This window comes from Rhinopithecus bieti, unplaced genomic scaffold (assembly GCF_001698545.2).
Source record: "Rhinopithecus bieti isolate Rb0 unplaced genomic scaffold, ASM169854v2 scaffold_24392, whole genome shotgun sequence".
Taxonomy (NCBI): Eukaryota; Metazoa; Chordata; class Mammalia; order Primates; family Cercopithecidae; genus Rhinopithecus; species Rhinopithecus bieti.
Window position 1 is genome coordinate 1,297,031 of NW_016812542.1, and position 11,374 is coordinate 1,308,404.

Genomic DNA, 11,374 nt, shown 5'->3' on the forward strand with positions numbered 1-11,374 from the left:
AAAAAAAGATTTGCAGGATGAACCCCAAGGATTCCAGAACATGATCCTCTTTTATATTCTCTATTCTACTCTTATCCTATTTTATCATTCTCTCTGATGAAATGGCATATAACTTTTCTAGCCATTTTCATCTGTAAATAGACTTATGTTAACATAAATTCATAAGGATATTTTAAATCATGAGAAAAAGTGATCAAATCCTGTATTTAAAAAATGGAATATTCCCCACTTCATGTAAATTCAATGAAAGCCGAGTGTTTCCGTCTTACTCATAGATTTGTCCACAGCATCTAGTGTAGTACCTGACTCAAGATCAATGGTCAATAAATATTTGATGAATAAATGAATGAATGAAGTATATTTCATCAAATCGAATCAATCAATACCATAAGCAATCAACTATGTTACACATTAAAGAAATACAAAAATGAGTATCCTATCTACTCCGTGGTGGTAATAGAAAGAAGATTCTTCACTTGATCTGGGCCAAAAGTCAGAGAAGTAATGAAAGAACATGCTTATGAAGATGGGAGATATGAAGTAGGAGACTGATGTTTAGCAGGCCACTTAACATACTTGAGACTCAGTTCCATGATTCGTTAAATAGGAACCAATAAGCTGAGTATCACTGACTCCCCACGAAAATAAAAGAATGTATGTTATACTACTATTTCCAGGAACTTTCCTACAAAGCGCCTGTGATGGATTGAACTATTTTTCTCAACTTGTTACTCTCTCCTTTCCATACGAGGATTACATATCCCTTTCCTGTTGGCATTGGTGACTTACTTTGGCCAATGAAATGGAAGTGTTTGTGATACACTCCTCATACATAGGTACCTAGTGGCAGAACTTGTAAAACATAGGAAGTCTGTGCCTGTGTTCTTGTTCTTGCCCCCTCTACCGTGTCCCAGCCAGTGGCTATTCCTGCAGCCTAATTCTCGGAATAAAAAGTGAGGGGAAGCAAATCCAAACCTGACACACAACCAGGAGCAAAGACAGCAGCTGACCTGCAGTTGCCGGTATCTGTTAACAATGTATTTATGTGAATAATAAATAGTCATCGTAAACACTTAGTATTTTTAGCTTATTTGTAATGTAGCATGACCTCAAGAAAATCTGACTAATACAATCCCTTAACCACAAAAGCAAGTAATGTGTACCTCTCCCCACGAGGTCATAACTTAAACTGGATCATCAGAAGCCTGTGAGTTCCTGCCTCAGCCTCCTGAGTAGCTAGGACTACAGGCACGCGCCACCACGCCTAGCATGTTTTTGTATTTTTAGTAGAGATGGGGTTTCACCATGTTGGCCAGGATGGTCTTGATCTCTTGACCTCGTGATCCGCCCACCTCGTCCTCCCAAAGTGCTGGGATAACAGGCGCGAGCCACCGCACCTGGCCGAAGCCTGTAAGTTCTTAAAAATCTTGTGGTACCTACTTTTGCACTCCAGTTCGTAGTATTTGTGTTTGTTTTATAAGCAGTGTTCCGAAATACTTACAATGAGGTAATGTTACTCTGTAGGAAGGTTTCAAACCACATGTACATGTGGCACATCACAGCTCTTACGAGAAGCACAACGCTGTGAAACTTCAAATAAAATAAGGATTTTGCTTTGTTTTCTTGTAGTAGAATAAGTCTATACTGATACATTTTAAAAAACTTTTAAAAATGTAAAACTTAAACATTTTATATTGTAAAACTTATGACGTAGCTCGAATTCTAAATATATGTATGAAGAAACAGTTTACATACACAGAGCACAGCAGAGCTGGTATGTGTACATGTCGACATATGCATGTTGCAAGTGTGCACATTAGTGTTAATTATTTTGTTTTTTTATTTGGTTAATTATGATTTTCTAAAAGGATCTCTCATTATACTATCCCCAGAGAAAAACAGATCTTCAACAAGTTTTTGACTGTTGAGGAAATAAACGATTTCAGGTTGAGACAACACATCAATTTCAGGCATTTCCTCAGTTTGAAGTCAGCTGGGCCCGGGGTTGAATCTGGTTCTGTTTTGTTGTTGTTTTGTTTTGTTTTTTAGCATCTGACTATGTACAGTCTCCATTTCTAAGTCTTGATTTCCTCATTTATAAAATGCAGCAACTAAATGATATCCCATACACTTGTTTTGAAAATCAAAGAATTAAGAACAGCACCCAAGACTATTTCTCATATCACAGGCACACATGAATGCTTTTTTCATTTTCCTTTTCTTAACATAAAAACCTACATTTTGTGACTTGTATATTTATTCATAGATGCTCTCATATGTATTATCTCATTTTTACAATAACATTATAAATATAAACACTATTATGCTATTTTACAGATAAGAGAATTGAAGCACAGAAGGCTAAAACTACCTTTAATTTCTAAAGAAATTTTGTGAGAAGCATTTGAGACTCTTGACAGTTAAAATCCCTATCATTTCAGAAAGTGCAACTGGGGATCACATGTGTTTTAAATAATTCTACTTGAGAATAGTAAAAAGTTGCATTTTCTTTCTTTTTTTTAATTATTCAATTATTATTATTATTATACTTTAAGTTCTAGGATACACGTGCATAACGTGCAGGTTTGTTACATATGTATACTTGTGCCATGTTGGTGTGCTGCACCCATCAACTCGTCAGCACGCATCAACTCGTCATTTACATCAGGTATAACTCCCAATGCAATCCCTCCCTCCTTCCCCCTCCCCATGATAGGCCCCGGTGTGTGATGTTCCCCTTCCCGAGTCCAAGTGATCTCATTGTTCCCAAACACCACATGTTCTCACTCATAGGTGGAAAAGTTGCTTTTTTTTTTTTTTTTTTTTTTGAGACAGAGTCTNAAAAGTTATCTATCTTAATAAATATCGATTATTTAAAATGAATATATTTTATTTGTGATGTTGTTTTTCTTACTGTTTTTTGACAAATTTGCCAGGTGTTCATGAGCATGTATTGATCAATTTGGAGTCATCCTATTTTGGTTAAATGGATTTAACTGCATGTATGAAGATGGTAATGATAAATATAAGTAATCTCTAGATGGCACGATTGCAGATGATTTTCAGTTATTCTATTTGTCTATCAAAATTTTATATTTTCTGGTAAAATGCATTTATTTTATAATAAGAAACATTATTATATTTTAAAACAGACTTTTAATCAAGAAAGCTTGAAGAACTGCATGCAATGTTATAAGGCTCAAAGGTGGGTAATGCATATTCAAAATGCTCAAACTCAGTTTTGTCATATTGTAAGAAAATTGTCCTCATGATCATTTCAAACGTTTGACCAGCCTCCTTTTAGAATTTACTAGAGTGTCATTACTTTTGCTTCTTAACATGACCAATGAGTAGCTCTAAAGAGAAAAGGTGTTAGCTCTGCCACTTTCTAATTTGTTTCACATCTGTTTTGTGGTATATTTAATCCATATTTGATTGCAAGATTTTTTTGATCACTTGTCAATTTTTTGAGCATTTGTGCTTTTAAAATTTGAAAATATAATTCATAAATCCACACCACTAGGCATACAAAAATCATGTCACAATGTGCTTAAATGAACTAATATGTAAGAAAACCATTGTGGTTATTTTCCATTGTGAAATGCTCACTCACTTTGCCTTGGAGTATGTCACTGAACAGAGAAAGCATGGAGTTACCTGTCAGAGTGTGATGAATAAAGTGAATACAAATACTTAGAATGCTTAATGCCCATCTAACTTTTTAAATTAATATGTGTATGTATAAAATATTAATCCACATATATGTCATATATATATGAAAATCAGCAGAAATCCTACTTACACTTTGAGATGTTATTTCACTTTCAAAAATGCTTTAAAAATTAATTATTAACCATTTACAATGTGCTAGGCACTGTATTAGACACGGAGGATACACACTGAAAAAATAATATTACATAGTTTCCCATATGCACTCATAGAGTCAAATGAGGAAGACAGATGGTAAACAGTTCAGAAGAAGGAAAAAAGCAGAAGGAAATAAAAGAGTTTAATGAGGAAGCTCATTTAGACATGATGGGCAAAAAGCTCTCAAAGAACTGGTGTTATGGCTCTTCTAAAAGATTAGATGCCATGAATCAGGGAACAGTAGGAATGAAGGCTTTGAGTTAGAAAAGGAGAAATTTTATTGTAAGGGACTGTCTAAATGCAATATGAATGTGGTGTAGTGAAAGAGGGGAACAGTTGAATGCGAAGAGGTGTGAGAGGAAGACAGGAATGAGTTATAACAGGCTTTTCAGCCATTGAATGGGTTTTGCATTTAATCTTCATGCAGTAGCAAGGGTTTTACATTGGCTGCATGAAGAATAGATTAGATGAGTGAAAAGCAGAAGCTAGAAAACAAATTTGGAGTCTGTCTCTGTAAAGCAGGGAGGAGATGATATTGTTTGAATGAAGGAATAGCATTGAGGATGCAGAAGAGCAGGAGAATTCAAAGTATATTCTGAGGACTGAACATTCAGGACTTGCTGATACATTACATGTATGGTATAAGGAAAAGAGAAGCATCAGGAGAGACTCCAAAACTTTTCGCCTGAGCAATTGGTAGATGGTAAAGGCATCTACATCTATTGGGATGAGGAAAATTGGGGAAGAAGGGTGCTTGAGAGAGTAAATCAAGAGTACCCTTTCAACCAGATTGGGCTAGTGCCTTGGTGATATAATGTAATGTTCAAAAGGGAAATTCAAGTTTCTATCTTTTGTAATTGGATGAGTGGTGGCATGATTTACCGAGATGGGAAATAAGAAAGAAACAGATTCGTTCTTACTCTAAATTGGTGGGATTATCAGATCTCTATTTCCAAGGCATATTCAAGAGGCATTTAAGATGAGAGGCTGAATATGAATTTGGGACTGCAAGTTTGGCATGCAAAGGAGAGATCTGGGATCTAGATATATTCATTTTGGAGTTAAAATACTGTTATTTAAAGCAAGGGGTATGGAACCTGAGGAAAGAAATGTAGAGACAGAGGAAAACCTGGTAGCAAGATAGTAGCAAACTCTGTGGTTCCAAATAAAAATTTTTAAAGTTCCATTCTAGTATTCATGTCTCATAGAAAAAAAATCTTAAAATAAACCGTCATGGTTTTAAATAAACTCCAGCTTGCTGGTATAGCTTAATGATGTATGAAAGTACGCATTCTCCAAATCACGTACAGATGCCCCTCGGCCTAGATCGGGGTTAAATCCTGATTAACTCATCGTAAATTGAAAATATTGTAACAAAAAATGCATTTAATTCACCTACCAAACATCAGACCTTAGCCCAGCCTACTTTAAACATGCTCAGAACACTTATATTAGTCTATAGTTGGACAAAAACCTTTTAGCAGAAAGCCTAGTTTATAATAAGGGGTTGAATGTCTCACATAATTTATTAAATACTGTACTGAAAGTGAAAATAGAAGTGTAGTTTTACTGAATGCACGTTATTTTCAAAACAATCCTAAAGTCAAAAAATCAAAAGTCAAACCACCATGAAAAGTGGGAGACTGTCTAAATGCAGTCTGAAAACTTTTGGCTACTTTTCAGAGTCTAGGTCACTAAGTTGCCTGATACTTTGAAAAGCTATTTCTCCCTTCCTTACTGTATTCAGATTATTGTTGTTAAAAATGATTTTATTCACTACAGAACCTTTGCTAGCGGTGGTTAATTACTACTCTTTTTGTGTACCTGTCTCTTCTGCAGGGTATGGAAAATTAAAAACTATACTTCTCAATTTCCTTTGTTACCATGATAGGCAATGCAAATTTAGTTCTTTCAATTAGATGCACCAAAAGACTGAAAACAACTTACCATTATTGACTATTTTCTGTTGGCAAGTCATGAAGATGCCAGAGTTAGCCTTGTGGAAGTTGAGAGATCTTGATGGTGGTCACAAGTCCTGGCATACCAGAGTCTAGTCTGTACTGTCTTAGGATGTTAATGGCATTTTAGCTGTGACCATACTGTTTCTAGGGTATAAGCTTCTCTCGGGGAGGGAGCCTGATTCTGGCTTCCTGATCCCTGCATCACAGCCAGGTTAATATATTCTCACGTTCAATAGCTGCAGTTTCAACTCCTGATTCTCCATCTTCCTGCCTGTGTTAGAAAGTGGTAGTTCACCTGGCAAAGGAGTGCCACAGTGTTCTGTCAATCATTCTAGAAATGCCATCAGAGAGCCCATTGTTCCAGTATTTGCTGCAGTTTTGTAAGAACTTTTATAAAAGCCGATAGTTTCCTAAATCCTTGTCTGCACAAAAATACTTAGAGATATTTTTACTTCCCTTATTAAAGCAAGACCCATAGCCTGATTTAACTCTGGGGACGAGCAGAGTATCAGTTGGAATTAAACACTATAAAATTGTTGATAGAGGAGATCCTTCGCATTATGAATTTTTCATTATTTAATTTAGTATGATACATCGATTTATTATGGGTTCACATTGAGAAATATAGACAAGCTTAGTAACCAGTACCCAATTTCAAAATTTATGAGATAATTCCTGGGTAAAAATAAGTGATTTGCAGTCATGATTAACAGTTCACAGTCTTGTGCTTAATGTCCCTATCCATTACACACAAATTGAAGTAATTTATTTCTAAAAGCACTTTATTAATAGAAAAAGGAAAAGAAGATTCATTTATGTAACTACACTCATAATAAAATTGCCAGAATCATTCTATTAGAAGAAACAATATACCTTCTTAAAGACACAAATATATCCCTTTTTATGGCTAAATTATTTGATGTAATTTGATTTATGGCATAACAATTGAACAACCTAGAAATGCAAAATGTACTCTTTTCAGATTTTGTGATAAATATTCAGAGAGCTCTCAGCTCATGTCTATTATATTTTATTGCTCTATATCAAAACATAATAAAAGAACAGGAGTTTGTGGCCCTGAAAAGTTTAGTATTCTCTTATATTAGTCTATTCTTATACTGTTAATAAAAACACACTTGAGACTGAGTAATTTAGAGAGGAAAGAGGTTTAATTGACTGAGTTCAACATGACTGGGGAGGCCTCAGGAAACTTAGAATCATGGTGGAAGGGGAAGAAAACATGGCCTGCTTCACATGGCGGCAGCGAGGAGAAATGCCAAGCAAAAGGGGCAAAAGCCCCTTATAAAATCATCATATCTCGTGAGACTCACTCACTATCGTGAGAACAGCAGCATGGGAGAACCTACCCCCATGATTCAGTCACCTCCCACCAGGTCCTTCCCACAACACAACACGTGTGGATTGTGGGAACTATAACTCAAGATGAGATTTGGGTGGGGACACGGCCAAACCATATCATCACTTGTGTGATATATAAATACGGAAGATATTTTTCAGGCCAGAAGAACAGGTCCAGCACAGCGGCTGGCATACACCAGGTGATCAATCATTATATGTCCAACGAATAAATGAATGACTGAAGAGATTCTAAACAACAACAAAAAAATAGGTGATTTGGAAAATCACCATGGATGAGGTTGGCCACACAAGCTTAAGCGAAACAGTTATTAAACAGCCATTATGAAGAAAAGAATAAAATATTTCTCTGAAGTCAGTTAAGCTGGCATTGGTTCGTTAATATGTGTTTTATTTAATATATTACATGTCCAAATCATTAAAAAACCCTCCAACCTTGATATTTTCTCATCTGTAAAATAGGGATAACAAAGCTTCCCTTGCATAGTGGTGATAAGGGTTACATGATGGGTGCTCAAGAAATTGTAGTTATAGGTATTGCACAAGTATTTTATTTTTAATAGAAAAAATGTTTAAACTGAAAAAATTTAAATATCATCCTTTTCTTTTTAAGAAAGAGTAAAGCAAAATGTTTCTAGGAGGCCTGCTGAGCACTGTAGGTGCCTCGTGACCTGCCATGATAATTCCTCTCCATCCTTCACTCCCACTACACCTTTTGAGAGAAGATTAAATTCAGTATTGATATGAATCCTGTCTACAGTTTAATTCTCTGATATGTGGATTCTTCCTCCCACTGATGGAAAAAGAAGTATTAATACAAGTGAAATCATGTCTGCTTTAAATTCAATTTTACATAAATTTTTTTTCACATTTGAAAACTGTGCTAATGAGGGTTAAATTACAAGTGTATGTCTTTATATGTACATAAATATTCATGCCAAATGTGTTCCTACGCGTGTATTATATTGCATGTTTTTCGTGTAAGTTGCTGAACTCTCATACCAAACATGGGTGCATCCATGTCCCTCAAGGACAATGAGAAAGTACCAAGTGTGCCAGTGTGTGTTACGTGCAGAGCTGGAAAAGAGGAGGTGACAGAGTAGTTTGGCTAATTCTCAACATGATTTTGAAACCAACTCTCCAGAAGAGAGAGCTTAAAGCTATAGAAATACCTCTGAAATGCTATGCAAAAGTTAAAGACTCATCTTAATTTATTAATCCTATAAATTCACACAAAAATTATACCAGCTTCTGAAAGAAAGTGTCTATTTGCCATCACATCATCCAATAAATAGCATGGTAATAATAAAAGAAGCAAACATAGTTTAATGTTTGAAGTTCAATTCAAATGATCTCATTAAAATAGAAATGTCTAGTGCATGCGAAGCACAATAGACTAGTAAAAAGTTAATTAACTCGTATTTATTTTCAAAATGCATTTATTAAAAATGAATTACACGGGTAAGTTATGTTTGCCAATTCTTACAGCTACACACTTCCAAGGACATCGGGGTTTTCTTGAATCTAAACTTTTAAAATATCACTACCTCTTTAAAACTACCTTGAAAAAATTTTGCTTATGGCATAAGCACTTGTAACACAGGACACAGTAACAAGTGAAAGAAGAAATAAAATTCATCCTGCACCCATGGTGCTAAGTGGGCTTTTTAAGGAACAATTTAAAAGCAATAAGTAACTATTTTACACATTTTCTTGATACATAATAAATTTGGGAAAAGGGAAATCAGCAACTGAATTGATAATTTCTTTGCACTATTGTGCCTTAGTTGTCTATATAGAGCTTTATTACTCTATAAATATATAATAAAATTTGGAACGATAGACCCATTTGGCAGTGTAGTGAATAATTAGTAAACTCAAGAGTACAAATTGAATCATATTTTGGCAAATAACTGAAGAAAACACAAACAATGCAACAAAATTCATTGCTGAGGATGTTCAAAAGCTAATTCACATCAACAAATATGCGTCACCCAAAGTGACATATTAAAAAACATAGAGGAAAGGAATACTGGTACTCAGGAGAAACTCAACCTAAGCAAGAAAAAAATGGATGAAAATACAAACTAATGCAAATGATTATTTTCAAAGAGCAAAATTCATGACCTCTAAAGTTTAATGTCCATTTGTGAGCTCAGCCAGCCCCAGTGAAATGTCAATTACCAGAAGACTGACAATCCTCACGTGCAATAGTAAGCCCTAGCCAATCAATAGAAAATTGAAAACACTCTAGTACAATGTGGGACCTGTATGACCTGACACAAGATTATACAGTGATACAGGGGGTTATACGCAAGAACATGCTGAATTAATCTTCAGTGAAATGACCCATGCATTGTATCACTTTGATTATCAGATAAGACCTAACACTATCAGAAAAATGACTCATCTCTTGACTTCAGAGAAACACAATAGGATATTAATTAATATACTAGTATTTTCTTTGTTAAGAGTCTTAGATCTCATTCATTATTTTAAAACTTGGTACCTCTTCTTGTTCTTTTATTGGGACAGCAAAGGCAGATCTGCCTGGCTCAGGTGTAAAACGTAAGTAGCCAAGGATTGAAGATGCATGGGATAACATCAGAGAACAGGGCGTGGTTTTGCTTTTAATATTTTGCAGTCCCCTTCCAGTTGCCTTTCTACTTACATTCAAGTGGAAGAACTGGTAAAACTCAAGAGAGTGTGTGTGTGTGTGTGTGTGTATTTTTCCTCTTAGGACTAACTTATAGAAGCATCATAAGCATTTTAAATCAAAGATCAGCTGTTTTAGGAATTCATAGTAATATCAATACTATCTTATGTACTAACATTAGCAATCTAAGATTTTCCCTAGCATGGGGAAATAGAGAAAAAATAAGTCACCAGTTAGAAAAAAAAAATCTTATTCTAAGCTTACATTTTTGTGATTAAAACATAAAATTATTAAGAGTGACATTTCTGTAACACTAATGGATGTGAGAATCATAAATTACTATAGAATGACTTTCTAAAAAACAATATTTAATACATTTTCTTCTTTTACTCTGATGTAACATCACATTGATCCTAACTCTGTATGTAGGTTTTGTAGCTGTATTGGGCTGTTATAAACCATGGCCCTTGAAAATCTTTATCTTTATTATTTTTCTCTGTAAGATAAAGAATGAATTTTAGCACACAAGAGATCATCTGGAAATAAAAAGAAGATTTTCATATGAACAATTTTCCTCTTTTATGTTACATTCAGTATCTAATATAAGGTTTTCACTTTCTGTTTTGTCTGTAAAGAAACTAGATGGTGTTTATCTGCTTGAAAACTATCATAAGTACAGTATTATAATAATCTACTATGATAGTTCCTTCTGTGTTTCTATGATTTTATTTATATGTATTAACTTTCCCACAAGAATATATCATTAACTCTGCCCCAACATTTATTAGGAAAAATCATCTAAGTTTTCTTGATCAGATTTAAAACTTCATCAATACTTCTACATGCTTTATGCCAAAGCAGAATTACCAAACTATGAAGAATATATACTTATAAATTAACATTACATATAATTAATATTCATATACATTAATGTTATAAACATTTCTTATATAGCTCTCTTGTGAGCAAGCATTTACTTCATCTCAAAATAACCCAGTTAATCTTTGAAACTCTTTTTCTGTTTTGTTTTAAGACAGGGTCTCATTCTGTCTCACAGGCTGGAGTGCAGTGGCACGATCTCGGCTCACAGCAACCTCCGCCTCCTGGGTTCAAGTGATTATCCTGCCTCAGCCTCCGCAGCAGCTAGGATTACAGGCACATGCCACCGCATCCAGCTAATTTTTTGTATTTTTAGTAGAGACAAGGTTTCACCATGTTGATGAGGCTGGTCTCGAACTCCTGACCTCAAGTGATCCACCCACCTCGTCCACTCAAAGTGCTGGGATTACAGGCGTGAGCCACCTCACCCGGCCGAAACTCTTGGTATGATGTGCTGTGTTATTATACACGGTATATGCAGGGATTAGGTTAAGAAAAAAAAATCTACTAGAAAAACAAATTTAAAGGCCGGGCGCGGTGGTTCAAGCCTGTAATCCCAGCACTTTGGGAGGCCGAGACGGGCGGATCACGAGGTCAGGAGATCGAGACCATCCTGGCTAACATGGTGAAACCC

The 11,374-nt window shown here is 35.1% G+C and overlaps 1 long non-coding RNA gene across 1 annotated transcript in view; it reads right to left on the reverse strand.

Moving 5' to 3' along the window:
- Nucleotides 1-9,943: 9,943 nt before the first annotated feature.
- The window catches only part of LOC108545050 (uncharacterized), a 28,654-nt gene continuing 27,223 nt past the window's right edge, over nt 9,944-11,374 (reverse strand). Inside the window, exon 3 of the long non-coding RNA XR_001890021.1 lies at nt 9,944-10,357. This is a non-coding gene — a long non-coding RNA (uncharacterized LOC108545050). The remainder of the gene's footprint in view (nt 10,358-11,374) is intronic.